This window comes from Mya arenaria, chromosome 8 (genome assembly GCF_026914265.1).
Source record: "Mya arenaria isolate MELC-2E11 chromosome 8, ASM2691426v1".
Taxonomy (NCBI): domain Eukaryota; kingdom Metazoa; phylum Mollusca; class Bivalvia; order Myida; family Myidae; genus Mya; species Mya arenaria.
Window position 1 is genome coordinate 58,598,121 of NC_069129.1, and position 13,232 is coordinate 58,611,352.

General features: G+C 32.3%; 2 long non-coding RNA genes across 2 annotated transcripts; both read right to left on the bottom strand.

The window, feature by feature from the left end:
- Positions 1-3,027: 3,027 nt before the first annotated feature.
- Positions 3,028-5,748, bottom strand: LOC128245022 (uncharacterized). The gene is made up of 3 exons (XR_008263039.1): positions 5,717-5,748; positions 3,851-3,950; positions 3,028-3,069 (listed from the first exon to the last, which is right to left on the bottom strand). It is a non-coding gene; the product is annotated as an uncharacterized LOC128245022 (long non-coding RNA).
- A 2-nt stretch (positions 5,749-5,750) lies between these two features.
- On the bottom strand, positions 5,751-8,197 carry LOC128245023 (uncharacterized). Its single transcript, XR_008263040.1, has 3 exons — positions 8,034-8,197; positions 7,275-7,381; positions 5,751-5,785 (listed from the first exon to the last, which is right to left on the bottom strand). It is a non-coding gene; the product is annotated as an uncharacterized LOC128245023 (long non-coding RNA).
- Between the last annotated feature and the right edge of the window lie 5,035 nt (positions 8,198-13,232).

The window sequence follows — 13,232 nt, forward strand, 5'->3', positions numbered from 1 at the left end:
TGTATCGTATGTTCGACACAGGTTCTTACAAACTATCATTACTTATATAATGTATCGTATGTAGACACAGGTTCTTACAAACTATCATTACTTTTATAATGTATCTTATGTTCGACACAGGTTCTTACAAACTATCATTACTTATATAATGTATCGTATGTTCGACACAGGTTCTTACAAACTATCATTACTTATATAATGTATCGTATGTTCGACACAGGTTCTTACACACTATCATTACTTATATAATGTATCTTATGTTCGACACAGGTTCTTACAAACTATCATTACTTATATAATGTATCGTAGGTAGACACAGGTTCTTACAAACTATCATTACTTTTATAATGTATCGTATGTTCGACACAGTTTCTTACAAACTATTATTACTTATATAATGTATCGTATGTTCGACACAGGTTGTTACAAACTATCATTACTTATTTAATTTTATCGTATGTTCGACACAGGTTCTTACAAACTATCATTACTTATATAATGTATCTTATGTTCGACACAGGTTCTTACAAACTATCATTACTTATATAATGTATCGTATGTTCGACACAGGTTCTTACAAACTATCATTACTTATATAATGTATCGTAGGTAGACACAGGTTCTTACAAACTATCATTACTTTTATAATGTATCGTATGTTCGACACAGGTTCTTACAAACTATCATTACTTATATAATGTATCGTATGTTCGACACAGGTTCTTACAAACTATCATTACTTATTTAATTTATCGTATGTTCGACACAGGTTCTTACAAACTATCATTACTTTTATAATTTATCGTAGGTAGACACAGGTTCTTACAAACTATCACTACTTTTATAATGTATCGTATGTTCGACACAGGTTCTTACAAACTATCATTACTTATATAATGTATCGTAGGTTCGACACAGGTTCTTACAAACTATCATAACTTATATAATGTATCGTATGTTCGACACAGGTTGTTACAAACTATCATTACTTATTTAATTTATCGTATATTCGACACAGGTTCTTACAAACTATCATTACTTATATAATGTATCGTATGTTCGACACAGGTTCTTACAAACTATCCTTACTTATATAATGTATCTTATGTTTGAAACAGGTTCTTACAAACTATCATTACTTATATAATGTATCGTATGTAGACACAGGTTCTTACAAAGTATCATTACTTATATAATGTATCGTATGTTCGACACAGGTTCTTACAAACTATCATTACTTATATAATGTTACTTATATAATGTATCGTATGTTCGACACAGGTTCTTACAAACTATCATTACTTATATAATGTATCGTATGTTCGACACAGGTTCTTACAAAATATCATTACTTATATAATGTATCGTAGGTAGACACAGGTTCTTACAAATCATCATTACTTATATAATGTATCGTAGGTTCGACACAGGTTCTTACAAACTATCATTACTTATATAATGTATCTTATGTTCGACACATGTTCTTACAAATTATTATTACTTATATAATGTATCGTATGTTCGACACAGGTTCTTACAAAATATCATTACTTATATAATGTATCTTATGTTCGACACAGGTTCTTACAAACTATCATTACTGATATAATGTATCGTATGTTCGACACAGGTTCTTACAAATTATCATTACTTATATAATGTATCGTATGTAGACACAGGTTCTTACAAACTATCATTACTTTTATAATGTATCTTATGTTCGACACAGGTTCTTACAAACTATCATTACTTATATAATGTATCGTATGTTCGACACAGGTTCTTACAAAATATTATTACTTATATAATGTATCGTAGGTAGACACAGGTTCTTACAAATTATCATTACTTATATAATGTATCGTAGGTTCGACACAGGTTCTTACAAACTATCATTACTTATATAATGTATCTTATGTTCGACACATGTTCTTACAAATTATTATTACTTATATAATGTATCGTAGGTTCGACACAGGTTCTTACAAAATATCATTACTTATATAATGTATCTTATGTTCGACACAGGTTCTTACAAACTATCATTACTGATATAATGTATCGTATGTTCGACACAGGTTCTTACAAATTATCATTACTTATATAATGTATCGTATGTTCGACACAGGTTCTTACAAACTATCATTACTTATATAATGTATCGTATGTAGACACAGGTTCTTACAAACTATCATTACTTTTATAATGTATCTTATGTTCGACACAGGTTCTTACAAACTATCATTACTTATATAATGTATCGTATGTTCGACACAGGTTCTTACAAACTATCATTACTTATATAATGTATCGTATGTTCGACACAGGTTCTTACAAACTATCATTACTTATATAATGTATCGTATGTTCGACACAGGTTCTTACAAATTATCATTACTTATATAATGTATCTTATGTTCGACACAGGTTCTTACAAACTATCATTACTTATATAATGTATCTTATGTTCAACACAGGTTCTTACAAATTATCATTACTTATATAATGTATCGTATGTTCGACACAGGTTCTTACAAATTATCATTACTTGTATAATGTATCGTATGTTCGACACAGGTTCTTACAAATTATCATTACTTATATAATGTATCGTATGTTCGACACAGGTTCTTACAAATTATCATTACTTATATAATGTATCGTATGTTCGACACAGGTTCTTACAAATTATCATTACTTATATAATGTATCGTATGTTCGACACAGGTTCTTACAAATTATCATTACTTATATAATATATCTTATGTTCGACACAGGTTCTTACAAACTATCATTACGTTTTTAATTTATCGTATGTTCGACACAGATCCTTACAAACTATCATTACTTTTATAATGTATCTTATGTTCGACACAGGTTCTTACAAACTATCATGACATATTTAAAGAAACAAACGTTCGACACATGTCCCATTAACAATCATTGCAGATTTTAGATTTGTTGTAGCAATGATTGGACAAGGGTCCTTCATGTTAACACATGACAGATGAACTAAAAACAGCTTACTGACTGGTGGCGGAGTGGTGGTTGGTTGGTGAGCGTAATGCGCTGAAAAACACACGTGCAATTGTACTCAAAGTCATCACATGAAGCTATACGCGTAAAGGAAATAGGTAACTGGTTGAATAATATATTAATAAAGATGTGCGATATAAGTTCGAGGGTGAGAGTGGTCTAGTGGTATAGGTGTCCGCCTCTCACCCAAGAGGTTGTGGGTTCGATCCCCACCAGGGGTACTTTCTCATAGCTTCTCAAAAAAAAAAAGGACACAGTACTGGTTTCTGCCCAGGAAACGGACTCGAAAGTGATTCTATAAGCTATCAGCTTTCGTCACAATCGAGCTAAAAAAAATTAGTATAAACCAGTTCGATATACAGTAATGCGGATCAAAATTGATCAGTTTCGATACACATCGACGAAATATTGAAAATTTTCTTATTTTATTTAAGCCAGACTGTAAATGAATTATAAAACAAAGAATGAGCAATGTATTCTGAAATGCAGAACAATCATTTTCAACTTGATATATAGTATTATATAGTGTAGGATAGTATGTCTTTGTTTATTATGCTTCGGTTGTCAAACCTGCAAGGGCATAACAATGCCAAATTAGTCAAGATAAATAATTATCAGTTTTATCAGTATCAGTCGTTGCCATGTAAGAAAAATAATGATAAAGAATAAGCTTACAAACTTATAGTTAGACATTTATATTGACATGTTCTTTGTTTTATTTACAAACGATCTATATATGTTGTGTTTTTTAAAAAAAAATCCCATCCCTTATAATAAGAGATGCTTTATTGGCAAGTAACTGTATCACACGAACAACAAAGGCCTGTCTGGCATCCTGTGTGGTCACAGCACTCACTACACACCAGCCTTCCGATCGCCCGCCGTCCCACCAGATGAATGTCGTGCTCACATTGCTGTAAGAACCATTTTAGTACGTAATATCGATATGTTACGACCTACACGATACCCCGACACCCTCTGCCCCAAAACACCCGCACAAAACAACTAACATCAGTTTATGTTAGATCTAGATTATCGTGTTGGTAGCAAAGTAGTTGTTACCATTGCATATACTCAGCATAAGGATACATATTAATGTTTAAACTTGCACTCTCACAGATTAACCATTTTTTTTTTTATTTTGTCTTGGAAAGGGCAAATTGCGTAGATATGTGCAAACCAATGATATAAGATTGCTGACGAAAAATCAGTTCGTAGATTTTCATATTTCCGTTCGAAAAATAATGTAGTATGGCGTAAACCGTTACTAACTGTTTAAGAAAAAATGCATAAAACATCAATATTTGAACTTAAATATAAAAAGCTGCAATCATGTTTTTTGTCAGCAGTCTTATATAACTGGTCTCCATGGACTTTCGCTCGTTCCAAGACAAAAAAGAAAAAAAGTCGTCAAAACGTTCTATCCGTGAGAGTGCAGCTTTAACATACTTAGACATAAAGGGTAATTAAAACAAGTATCTATTCCCTTTTTATATGTTTTTTGTAAATCCGATTTATTTTAAAATAACTACAATGGCATCATTTTTTCCAGATTAAGTATTATAGTGTAACAACCAAAAATAAACTAAAGACATATAATTTCAAAAGCGAGCTTGAAGAAAATATTCTGGTTGCTTTTACGTGTATGTGCACAACGCAATCACCTTATGTAGACCTATTCGGAACTCCTCGGCCAATTTCCATCGAAAACAACATCGGATGTGTGTCGGTTCATCAGTAGAAGTAGTTCGTAAAAAAATAAATATAGTATTAATTAATTGTAGTGTTTGAACATGTATCTTGTATATCTAATCAGGGGTTTTATTGTAGTGCCCACCGGTCCGACTATCGGATATTTTTCACAATCATCATAAAAATTCCTGATCAAAATTGAAACTGTTTTTTTGTTTTGTTTCTTTTATGAATAACTTTTTACCTGTACTGGTTCATTCAACATCATAATAAATTAAGATGATGTAACGTTTTGAGGGTAATTGAAAAAAGAAATCATTGTTTTACATCACATTCAGAGATCAATATGAACTATTATCTGCCATGATTTATAGCAATGGATATTTCAGCATTTAAAGGTCTTTTAAAAGGGAATATTTAATAATTTCCTCATTCGCAGGAAACTGGAAAGCTTTTTCTTTTAACTGTGAAATTTCCCGATTTCGCGTCACAAGTTTTCCCAAAATGTCTAGTGTCTTTTTCCCCAAATGGGCAGAAAAAGCCCTGCTTATTTTAAATTGATTGCTACTGAAATGTTTTATTGCATGAATAATTAAGATTCCCTAGAGTGAAGTCAAAAAGGTTTTACTGGTTATTTGAAATTACTACGCGATCCACCTGAAGTGTTAAGTGAAATCCGATGTTGTTTTCGATGGAAAATGGCCGAAGAGTTCCGAATGATGTAGCCTTTGTTATTGACCAAACAGTGGAGAGTGCCAGAAAGAAACCGAATCTGTTTAGTTTATGGAAATGCACATGTGTCAGTATTGAGCTAAAATAGACTAAATCATGTACATGTGTGGAAATGTAACATATGTCTTATCATTTCCATTTGCAGTTCTTACATATCAGACTAATTCAAATTTGAAACCATTATAAGGTCATTCGTATGAGAAAGATAACAAATTGAAATATAAGGGGAAGAATGAAAAGAAGAGGTAATAGTTACAGCGTGTTCCTTGCAGCCTAGCCTGTAGATGTAAGTTCCGTTATGTAAATATACGTCCTCGCTGCAGAACTGAAATTCCATGGAAATAAAAACATAACTATGGATCCAAACAACTGTAAAAGTTTGACCAAATTACAGTGAATGAAAAAGCACAACCAATACATATAAACAATATATTTTATTTCTATCCACTTTCTACATGAACAAGTAAATTATTCGTCGAATGAATCAACTCATAAATCGTTTCTATCGTGAAACCCGGTCAAAATGGAAGTCGCAAGAGAGTGTTCATTCATCGAAAAAAAAAACGTTCCAGGCGACTGCAATCATTCTATCAATAACACTTACAAACGTTTATGATTACATGCCAAATTTTAAGGTACCATTGTATTTGAATAACGATACTCTTTTTATTAGACGCATATACTACAGATTAATTAATCATTCGGAATAAATTGACTTACATTAACCAGATTATATCCATGACAAACATACATACTAGTTTGTTCAAGCTTGAATTTTGAATTTCAAAGATTATTTTTCTTTTTAAAACCTTAGTTTAAACTAGCCATTCATTATTGGAGTCATTTGTACATAATATCGATAAAAGTAACGTTCATTACTCCTTCGGATCTACCCAGTTTAACGAGCCCATCTGCGTTCATACCCCGATAATGACATCAATCCCGCAATTCATTCCTTAATTAAAATTCATTAATATCACTGTAGTATTGTTCATAGATATACAGTAAAGATAAAGTTTATAATATATATTTTATGAGCATGAAATTAAACTTTTTGTTTGCTAGATCTGTGATATGAATATGTAAATAAAGTTTATAAATCTGTTCCGCCATAGATATATATATATAAGTCATTGTATTACATTGATTTGATTACGGGTCACATTGGACTTTTTTCAAATATGTATTGTGTGATACATTTCTTTGAATAAACTTTCTTCTTTCTTTTTACCGCCTGAACTGCTCGTCCACCATATGATAATGTTTGGTATTGGTTTAACGCTGTCGCATTGTTCACGTCCATTGTTGTTTAGCAATTTTGGAATGCGTTCAAGATGGCAATGCTTAATAAAAAAAATAGTAATGCCTTAAACAATAAAAATCCTTAGTAACGCATCTGATAATTATATGCTTGGTTAGATATTGATGTTACATTTCAAGTATTGGGTTAATAAATCAATACTACATTGGGGAGCATTTTCGTTGATTGCCAATATGTTGTTTATTGCAATTATTTTATATTTTGTTTTTAAAAAAGATCTTAGCACAAAGATGCTAAAGCTATTGCAACATCTCGTATTTTTTTTCTTTGAAAACAAACTATTTAAACATATGAAAAGTTTCAACAAACACATTTTAAAATATTCGCACAGGGTATTCACTTGTAAGCATTACTCCAGTCTGTTATTTAGTTTCAACAATGACTTACCAGGTAATCCAAAATGCTTACAACATTAAAAGATAAGGTGAAAAATATATTACATAATTAATTAATTTATATTCTTTATATGATGATATTTCATATTGGTTCCTACCCCATGATGGCAAGTCTCCTGGTGGTGACAGTCGCCCGGATGGTTCACATTGTTACAAGTCTTGCAGATCGTGGAATGTCCTGGCGGCGCAGGGATTCCTGGTATCACTGGAAACATGGCATATTTTGGATCTACTTTTTGTCGGTCTATAGCGAGTTATCAGTGAAATAAAAAAGCTACTTTACTGCATTAAATAGTGAAATGAAGTGAATTTGATTTCGTTCATTGAATATTTTGTCCGCTCTAACTTCTAAATCATACGCTAGCGCGCACAAAGCTCGTCTACAATTTCAATGTCATTATTTTCGAAATAGCGTTATATTCTCATAGATTTTGGCGCGCTTTCTAAAAACTAAAGCACCAAAAGTAAACAAAGTTTCTGGTGCTTACTTGTTGAAATATATTACGATATTTTACTGAAACACAATCTGTCCTTTATAATACATTTTTTTTTTTAGATTAAATTGATGAAATAAATCAATATAGTGCACGTTTCGAGCCTCATTCACAAACGATGTTATTGCGATATTCATTTTCCGGATTTTAGGCCCTGCTTTATAAAAAAATTATGCTAAGATTAAAACTAAATCAACAAAACAAAACACGCCTTTCCTTTTTCTGCCTTAGTATATAAAATATATTCATTATTCCAAGAGAAACAACCACACCTCCTTGTATACAGAAAATACCAACTACTATTCAATTATGTTCTTTCCAAAATATGATATCAATTTGAACAAAAGAGTAAATTATACTTACAATACTGCAGTAGGAAAACAACAATGCCATATTTTACAATCATTCTTTAATCTCAGTCTTGAAAGTGATTGTGCTATGCTTGTCGGTGATATGTGGCATTAATATTAACACATTTTTGTTATCGTTGTGAAACTAGCCGCGTACATTTAATGAGCTTTCGGTGAGCTTTCGGTTCATATGGCATCAAGACACAATCATTCATAAACAGCAGCGGTCATAGAGATAGTAAACCAAAGGTTTTCTTTAGTGTCAATTAGAGTGGCATTACACAATTGCCAAACTTTATGAAATAAGAATCTCATATGGATAAACAATTAACTAGATTTATAAAATAATGGTAAAATCATGCAAAGGGAAACCTTTGATTTCAATTTATGTCATACGTTTGCACAATGATTCGTCAAACCTTGGTTATCGAAATAACATATGGTATTGGTTGATATCAGGTTAACGGCACCATCGCACGATAGTTCCCCATGACATTAGTTATCAGAGCAAAACCTAGATTCTGTGAAGTATTGTGCAAACGGCTTGCGATACTCTGAAGTTCATCCAGTGACAGGGCGAGTCATTGTAAATTGAGTTTTAGATTAAGGATTATATTGTACATGAACAAGATTCGAAACACTTTACATATGTAACATATCACCATGCCTAATTATCACAAAGGTACTTAAAGTGAAACTTATTCAAAATCAATATATACACGTGTATTACATACCAAACATTTGGGTGATTAACCTTAATAATTTACTAAATAATGCATTTATGAAAAATATTAATTACTGAAAACAAGATTTAACCATAGCTAAAAATGAAAAAAAAAGATTGGTGGGTGCTAACAAATTAACAGTGGTCTACTATCGTCTCATATGACAGAAATAAGAACCATTGTTTTCGAGATTCATTCATAATTTTCGGTAAATTTAACAAATGTATAAGTTGGAGTATTAATTATTTGGAAGGAAGAGTGCATCTTTAAGTTAGTTCTCAATCTCAACTCACATAAGCACAGAACCGTATAGCATAAACCAAATTATAAAAATGAAGAAATTCTGCTTTCCAAAACTTAGATTAATCTGATACAAACCATTAATCAATAATTGTTTTAGAAATATGCATTCTAGATAAAAAATATTAAAATCAAATTTAACATTTTGAGTTTATTACCCAAGAACATTTTGGGCTCTACAAATTATGTTCTTTAATATTGAGCAATGTGGTTTAACAATCTGGAAATATGATGAATATTGTTTCCATTTGAAAATGACTTAATTAATTTTAAATGAACAAACACCATGAACTACTTTCGGATATTCAAAATTGATAGAATGTTGTAAATCAATGGTACAGATATATATATATATATATATGATCTGACACGAGTTGTCATTTAATACAAGATTTTATTAAACGAGCTCATGAAATTTGTTAGTAAGCGAGCCTCTGGCGAGCTTACTAACAAATTTCATGGACGAGTTTAATAAAAATCTGTTATAAAATGACAACGAGTGTCAGATCTTTTTATCACATGCTTAAAACGGTGTTTTTATTATCAATTTAGTTCCACTTTGTAAACCCATTGTTTGACAGCCAAAGTACTCAGAGTGGAATGTCAACGATGCGCTATATAAAAAGTTCAAAATGAAAATGACAAAAACAGCTAGCATTTATCAAGTTTTAATTCTGATAAAGCGCTGAACAAGTCACAAATATAAAAATGTGTAGTAAAATATCCAACAACATGAATAACAAACAATTTTAACCAAAATCCCAATAAGTACAAAATTTGAATATGTCACACTGAGAGTACATGCATTTACGCGGTTTATGTGACCTACATCGGTCTGTCAAGTTTTACTGTGTGCACGGATTTAAAAGGTATTCGCTGTCGCTTTCTACGATGACTTTGAAGCGTTTTCTTAGTGTATATGAATTTTTACAACATGCAGATGATTACGACGAAGCCTTACTATGTACTGCATGGATGTTGAAAAAGTTCTACCAAGAATGTTTCCAGAGAACAAACTGTTCTAGTCGTCACGGGATGTGTAATGAGAAGCCTGTGCTGCGGAATTCGTATTTGTGTTTTGGTAACCGACGGCTGATTAAACTGGCAAGCAAATGTTATGGCATTGATTTGATATTGCCTGTTAAGATGGAAATGTTTGAAATGTTCTCGTGTTTATTGTCACTAACGTGGCTGTATTTGTTGAATTGCTGGATATTTTTAGGACTAGTAATCTACATTATCTGATTGGCGGAACATTGTTATCAGAAAGTTTTCGAACAAGATGCTTTCTGGCACTATGATTCGTTAGCCATTTGTCTCCCGGAAGTCCTACAGCTTCATTATTGAGGTAAGTATTTGTTGGCGTTTAAACCATTTTGTTTACAAACAATGCGGAGGGATATCTAGGTCGCGTGTGATAAGTCTAGCCAATATAAATGTCTGATATGTTATCTTACACATGTGTAAAATAAAAATATTCTTCATGGGTATATTACACGAAAAACAAGGGTAAGCATGTGATAAATATATACATTGAGCAGTGTGGTTCTCTTTCGGCAGAGTGAACCATTTTCTTGTTTCCAAACACCCGACCAATTCATCACCTATTTTACCAAAACCGTGATATGAAATACATTCTTATGAAATACATTCATATTGCACTCAAAGATAATGTGTACAATGTCTAACCCATTTAAACGCGATAGTCATTTTAAAGCTGCACTATCATAGATATACCAACTATTTTTTTTATTTTTTTTTGTCTTGGAAAGAGCAAATATTTGCATAAATTTCTGCAAACCAATGACTTTAGTTTGCTGACAAAAAATCAGATCGTCGACTTTCATATTTCCGTTCGAAAATTAATGTGTTATGGCTTAAACCGTTACTAACGGTTTAAGAAAAATGCATAAAACATCATTTTTAGAACTTAAATATAAAAAATCTGCGATCTATTTTTTGTCAGCAGTATTATATAACTGGTTTCCATGGATTTTGCAAATATTGGCTCGATCTGAGACAAAAAATAAAAAAAAGTTGTCAAAACGTTCAGTCTGTGAGAGTGCGGTTTTACATGGATTTTTCTTCACACAATATTCAGAAGTGGGGCATGATTTGACGTAACATGGGGCGTGTTTTTACGTCGGATCTCAACGCGGTACAATGGGTAAAAATGGTGCATTCTTGTGAAATTTATACATATTAGATATCCCATATTGGCATGAAAAGAATACTTTGGTAGTAAGTAATTTGGTTTGCTGTTGTTTAAGTGGCTTGAACCGTTGGTAACACCCCCACCTAACTAAAATGCTGCCCTAAAGAGCATGTCTTCCCGTGTCCTTGACAAATAATTCAACCTATTTACATCTACATAATATTTAAATCAAAATTACATTATTGCCTGTTGTTATCAATATGAACTTTTCCTTGACCTCGGTTAAAGTTCGACGTAACATAAAGGGAAACAAATCCAATATTTGTTTTTACTATTTGTCGTAGAAAAACGCTCGTAAATAAAGGTTTTCCTGGACCTCTTCCATAACGCGCCTACATAATAATGAACGTCTCGGTACGCGTATCTGAATGCTGTAAGAAAAGACCAGAGAAGCCAGGAACGTTCAATATGTAATGTTATTTAGACATAATGTATGCTACATGGTGATAGAGGCATTGTACTACACATGTAGGTCATATTTCAGCCGACAAATCAATACCACATTTATAAAGTTATATTCGTAATCATTGTGTTTAAAATGACAGAAAAATGTTAAGCAAAGAGTGACCAAATTCCGAGTTATATTCACGCGCGGTGTAGACAAGGCGGGGTTTTGAAACCTATGTTTAATGCAGGGTATTATATTTCTGGAAATAGTGAAGTTTCATATATGACAGGTTGCGGATGGGTTAAATGCTTTAACACAGGGAGTTAGACGATTGGAGACTTTCTTATGACTGCCTAGAAGTGCTAAGGGCGTAAAAACCATTAAAACCCTCCGGTGAACATATTGAATATACAAAACAAAATAAGAATCGAAAAGTTTTAATCGATTAAATTTATGGTCTTCTCCACCTAAGCTCTTCTCCACCGCTGTTTGTATTGCAGAACGGATATCTTGAACCGCTTTACTAGCCCTCGAGTAAGGAATCAATATGTTTTTTTTAAACATTCTTGCCATAGTTTGGCAACGATTTTAAGAGAGTTAAATCAGCCGTGTTGATTTTTTTAAACCTACTCGCGAGCCCCTCCTACGTTCCTACATCTCATTCGTAAGCAGTACCATCTCCACATATAGCCAGTGTGTGCATACCAAGTGATGAATTACGTCATAAATGCTACACCAGAAGGCACTACTTTGCTTCAAAACTTTAAACAAAGATAACCTTACTGTTTATTCACCAATTTTAATGAAACATGGCATTTTCTGCGCCGCTTACATAGCCCTGCATTCAGTATTTTACTAGAGCTTGATTGAGAGTTTAGTTTCTTAAAACACTTAAAAAGCTTTTAAAAAACGCCACCTAATGTAGCACTGTGAAAACATTATTTTGGAAACCGATTTGTCAAAGTGTTTGAGGAAACTAAGCTACTGATCAAAGTCTGGTAGTAAATTGCAGACGGAGCTCTTTAAGCGGCATAGACTGTTCTTTGTTTCAGTTAAAACGGTGAATAAAATAAAAGATGTTTTTGTTTTTAGTCATTATTCGAGGCAAAATGTTACCGTCCGACATAGCATTTATGACGTTATCTATTACGTGGTATACACACACTGTATTGCTTTAAGAGCTGAATAACAGTAAGGTGTTTTGCTGTGAATAACTCTGGTCTCATTTTGACGAACTTTACTTGTTTTGTTTTTCAAATTCGACTTCAAATAGAAAAACAAAACAAAGTGGGGTTGCAGATCAGCCTTGTTAGCTAATATTAAACAATGTTCGTCGTGGGGAAGTAATCATACTTCAATTAAAGTACACTAAATGAAAACACAGTTGTGTGACCTTGGGTGTGGACGACAATTATATTTGTATTGTGAACCGTTTGTACCTAATTGTACACAAAGTGGTTCATTTAAATGGTAAACTTAAGTATTCAAAAGGTTTATGTCCTTTATACTCAGTGTGTGTGTATACCACGTGATAAATTGCGGCATAAGTGCTACGTCGGAAGGCAATATTTATTTGGAATGAAA